Source organism: Elephantulus edwardii, unplaced genomic scaffold, assembly GCF_000299155.1.
Source record: "Elephantulus edwardii isolate Elephantulus edwardi_28Jun2011 unplaced genomic scaffold, EleEdw1.0 scaffold00038, whole genome shotgun sequence".
Taxonomy (NCBI): domain Eukaryota; kingdom Metazoa; phylum Chordata; class Mammalia; order Macroscelidea; family Macroscelididae; genus Elephantulus; species Elephantulus edwardii.
The window spans coordinates 19,325,384-19,331,030 of NW_006399788.1; the positions used below are offsets into that span (position 1 = coordinate 19,325,384).

Here is a 5,647-nt window from a genome sequence, read left to right on the forward strand (position 1 = left end):
GGTGATAAGAAGGACATCATGAGACCCAAGCTTTACACTTTGAATGCCACTGTCTTTCGGCACTTGGCACAGGCAGTGCCGACCTTACCAGGGATGAGACCTGAGCAACGGATCAAAGTAGAGACTTTACCAAGAAGTGACAAGGGGAGGAGCTATAGAAACAACTAAGACACTGAAACACTTAGAATTGATTCCATAGTAGCCATATGAAAGGTAGCATCAGGCCGTTTTCTGCCTCGGGTTTACAACATATGTATGTGTGTGTAAAAAATGAGTTTTTGGTTCTAGATAATATTTAGAGTTACTTCTGAAACTATCTAGAATAAGAAGACATTTTGTTAGGGAAGAAGCATGACATACTTTAATAGTAAACAGTTCTTTAAAAATACAAACTATGTGTGTAAGTGTATGCACACACATAGACATAACACACACACACAGGTTGTTGCTCAGTATCTGTGGGTAATTGGTTTCAGGACCCCATAGTTACCAAAAGTCCATGGAAGCTCAAAACCTTTATATAAATGGTATGACATTTGCATTTAATTTATACACATCCTTCTGTATACTGGATACAGAGTGTTGACTGTATGTATGTATGTATGTATGTATGTATGTATGTGTGTGTGTATACGCATATACACACACAGAAACACTTATGGTGGTGTAGTGCACAACCTATTGAGTTGCTAACCAAAAGGTCATTGGTCTGTAGCTACTGCTGCTCTGTGGGAAGAAGTTAGTCTTCTTCTTCTTCCTTTGTAATGATCATTCTTCATGAATGATTTTCTTGATATCCTCCCAGAGCTCATTTGGTCTACGCTCATTGGTGCTCATGGCCTCAAATCTGTTTGGTAGCAATGGTAAAGTGGCAAAGGACAGGAAACAATAAATATTAATGAGTATGTGGAGAGATAGGGAGTCTCATACACTGTTGGTGTATTGTAAAATGGTACAACCACATTGAAAGGCAATTTTGACATTTCCTTCAAAAGCTGAACAAAGAAACTCCATATGACCCAGCTCTTCCACTCCTAGGAATATCTTGTTGTTGTTATGTGCCATTGAGTCATAGGCCCTATATTCAGGCTCTGAAACCTGCCCCCTATCCTGAGCCAATCTCATCATCTCTAACAGATCAGATCCCATTTCTCCAGTCAGTAAGTAAACCCAACTCCTCCTTGATCTTCCTCTCGTACACTGTCCTTCCACCCTCCAAGCATGATGTCCCTCTCCAAGGACTTGTCCCTCCCAGCAATGTGCTCAAAGTATGTGAGACAAAGCTTCAAAATCCTTGCCTTCAGGGAGCAGCCTGGTTTTACTCTCTCTAGGACAGATCTGTTTGTTCTCCTGTTAGTCCACAGTATGTTCAACACTCTTCTCCAGCACCACAGCTCAAAGGCATCAATCCTTCTTCTACCTTCCTTACTGTCCAGCTCTTGGATGCGAAACAAGTAATTGTGAAGACCAGAACTTGAATCAGGTGCACCTTAGTCTCCAGACCGACATCATTGCTCTTTGGTAAAGAGGTCTCTGACAACAGATTTTCCCAGTACAATTCATATTTTCATTTCCTGGCTGCTGGTGCCAAGATTGTTGATTGTGGAACCAAATAAACTGAAGTTATCAACGATCTCAATTTCTTCTCCATCCATCATGAAGCTGATAATTGGCCCAGTGGTGAGAATCTATTTTCTTCATGTTGAAATTTAATCCAACTAAAGAATATAGTCCTTGACTTTCTGCAGCAAATGCCTCATATCTCTTCAGTTTCAGCAGCCAAGGTTGTGTCATATGCATGATGCAGGTTGTTGATGAGTCTTCCTCCAATCCTCATGCCACATTCCTCCTTATAAAATCCAGCCTTCTGAATGATTTGTTCTGCATACAGATTGAAAAGGTATGGAGATAGGATGCATCCCTGATGCACATTTTCCAGATCCTGAGCCATGCAATGTTCCCCGCTCTGTTCTGACTACTGCTTCCTGGTTCAAGTATAGATTTCACATGAGCACAATTAAGTGTTCTGAAATCCCCATTTTTCTCAAGGTTAGCCACAATTTGCTGTGATCCACACAGTCAAATGCCTTTGCCTAGTCAATGAAACACAGATAGACATTCCTCTGATCTTCTCTGCTTTCAGTCAAGAGCCATTTAACATTGGATACGATATCCTTAGTGCCATGGACTCTTTTAAACCCAGCCTGTACATCTGGCAATTCTCTGCTGATGTATGGTTCCAGTCGTTTCTGGATAATCAGTCTTCAACAGGATCTTGCTTCTGTGTGTTATTAGTGATATTGTTCATTAATTTCCACACTCTATTGGTCATCAACACTTTTGGTACCAGCAGTCAGGAATTCAAAAGATGAACTGCACTGGGAAAATCTGCTGTCACCTCTCCAGAGTACTGAGAAGCAACAATGTCTGTATAGAGACTAAGATATGGCTGATCCAGACCATGGTCTTCACATTTACTTGCTATGCATCAGAGAGCTGGACAATGACTAAAGATGACAAAAGAACTGATTGATGCCTTTGAGTTGTGGTGATGGAGAAGAGTCTTGAACATATCATGGATCACCAAGAAAACAAATCAGTCTGTCTTGGAAAGGATGAAATAAATTTTCTCTTTAGAGGCTAAGATTTTGAAGCTCTGTCTCACATACTCTGGGTTAATGGGGGTAGGCGTGTCAGCGACAATAAGGTTGGCAAAGGATAAAGCAGGGTTTAGGGCTGTTGTACATAGGGTCATTATGAAACACAAGTGACTTGACAGAACATAACAACAACAACAACATACTTGGACCAGGAAGCAGTCCTCAGATCAGAGCAGGGAAACACTGCATGGTTCAAAGTCAGAAAGGGCGTGTGTCAGGGATGTGTCCTGTCTCCATACCATTTCAGTCTATATGCAGAATAAGTCATTCAGGAGGCTGGCTTTATAAAGAGGAATGTGGTGACATTAGGATTAGAGGATAACTCATCAACAACCTACATTATGCTGATGACACAACCTTCCTTGCTGAAACTGAGGTGGACCTGAAGCACTTGCTGCAGAAGGTCAGGAACTGCAGTCTTCAATGTGGTTTGAAGCTCAACACCAAGAAAACAATGATTTTCACCACTGGGCCAATTGGCAGCAGCATGATAGATGAAGAAGAGACTGAGGTTGTTAACAGTGAGAGCTTGCTAGGCTCCACAATCAACACTTTTGGCATGAGCAGTCAGGGAATCAAAAAGTAAATTGCTTTAGGTAAATCTGTCAGGGACCTCTCCAAAGTACTGAGAAACAATGATGTCAGTCTAGAGACTAACGTGTGCCTAATCCAGGCCATGGTCTTTGCAATTATTTGCTATGCATCAGAGATCTTGACAATGATTAAGAAAGATAGAAGAAGACTTGATGTCTTTGAGTTTGGTGCTGGAGAAGAGTCTTAAACAAACCATAGACTGCCAAGAAAAAAAATAGTTCTGCCTTGGAGAGGGTGAAGCCAAGTTTCTCCTTGGAGGCAAGGATTTTGAAGCTCTGTCTCACATACTTTGGACATGCGTCCAGGAGGGACTGATCCTTGGAGAAGGACATCATGCTCAGAAGGGTGAAGGGACAGTGCAGGAGAGAAAAACCCCAGATGAGATGGATTGATACAGTAACTAGGTAAATATGGATAGGTCTATCGGAGTCAGTGAGATTGACTTAGGACAGGGCAGTCCAGAGCTATTTTACGTAAGGTCACTATGAGTCGCAGGTGACTTGATGGCACATAACAACAACAAACCAGGATGATGAAAAATGTTTTTGTTATAACTAGAAGGAACTTTTTGTTTAAAAAATTATTAATTCCTACTGAAACTAGTTTGGCTTAGTAAAAAAAAATAGTCATCCTTGAGCATTATTCTTTTAAGATCGATCTCGTTCATTCTCTCACTCACTGTCATAGAGTTGGAACCCACCCACCACTGGGCTTCCACGCCGGATTTCTGGGACTGTCAATCACAGGAGAGATTGGCCATCTGGAGGTGGTTGGTGCCTTTGAGTTAACAGTGCCCTGTGGACTACGCCACCAGAGGTCCGCAAGAACTGTCTATGTGAGATCGCGTTGCCAATGGAAACTTGGAAGATTAGCTAGAAACTTCAGTAGGCAATAAGTTTATGTTAGTAACGACGACAACAACAACAACAACAACAAACATTCAGAGCAGGCGGGTGAGAATGTTCACACAACTTCAGGAATGTGCTCAACATCACTAAATTGTACATGTATAACTGTATGTTTTGCTGTGTACATTGTCAACAACAATAAAGTAAAAAGAAAAAAATTCTGAGATACTGCACAAAAAAAATTTAGAGTGTCATTTTTGTGTCACCTCCTCTGACAGTGTCACCCACTTTGGATGGCACAACTTGTGCCCCACTGCTGATGCCACTGTGTCCTCCTTTCCTAGACTGGAAAAATCTGTATTCCTTCATCTTGCTTTCTCCCCAAATGTTCAGCATTTGGAAAAACAGCAAAACCCTGACAAACGCATATTGTTTTCCAACTATAAATGCCACATCCGCTTTCGCCCCCGCACAGATGTCGCCTGCCTCTTCCTGGCTGCCCTTGTCACTTCAGGCCGTGCTGGTCAAGCAGCCAGACCCGGCCTCTTGCCACCTGCCCTGGCAGCTCCCACTGTGGGCGCAGATGCAACAAATGATGTGAACTGTTTGCATGCCACTTGAGGTCACTCAGTTTCTCAAGGGGCAAATATTTTCTGGAAATTTCTGTGGAAGGCATATTTTCAACTCAAAACTCAGTCCTTACTTCCTCCTTAGGACTCATATGTTTTGGAAAATAATTGTGAAGCACATATTCTTCCCGGCGATTCTATCTAAAAGCGCCTCTTCACTCATCCCTGATTTAGTCTTCACAGTTGACCTGAAAAGAATGACAGACACTACTATTTGAATTGTGGTGGTGTTTTGTTAGCTGTCACAGTGTCCAAGACACAAGGCAACCTGATGCCCACCAGAATCAAATGCTGCCCACCTGTGTCATCCCCAGTGTTGGTGCTGGATCTGCCATCGTAACCACAGGGTTTTCCACTGACTGGCTTTTAGAGGCCCATCTCCAAGCCTTTCTGCCTGCTTCATCGTGACTGGAATCTCTCCGGAACCTGCTCAACAGCACACAAACCTTCATTGGTATGAAGATTGTGGTGGTTCATGAGATGTACTGGCCAGGTATTCAGCCTAAAAAACAACAGTTCTACCACTGAACCAGGTGGAGAGATTCAGTAAAGGTTCCAGGATGGAACAGGCAAGACAATCCAGTGCACTGAGCCCGTGACTAAACTGGTAATATCAGTCGGACTGATTGTTTTATTCAGTCCCTTCTAAGTACTGATGATGCAGTGGATAAAGTATTCATCTCTAAACAAAGAGTTGGTCATTTAAACCTTTCAGTTGCAGTCTGCCCCAGTAAAGATTTACAAGCTTGGAATATGTATGACCATGTCTACTCTGTCCTCAGAGTTACCATGTTTTTGTACACCGTCAAGTCAGAAATGACCCATAGTTGACCCTCCAGTGGCTTTTCAGACAGTTAATCACATAGGAGGAGATTGCCCATTTTTCTGCTGCAGAGCAGCTGGTGAATCCGAACTA

At 42.4% G+C, this 5,647-nt stretch overlaps 1 pseudogene; it reads left to right on the forward strand.

The window, feature by feature from the left end:
* LOC102858986 overlaps nt 1-4,703 on the forward strand; it is a 6,712-nt pseudogene extending 2,009 nt beyond the window's left edge.
* The last annotated feature ends 944 nt before the right edge of the window (nt 4,704-5,647 follow it).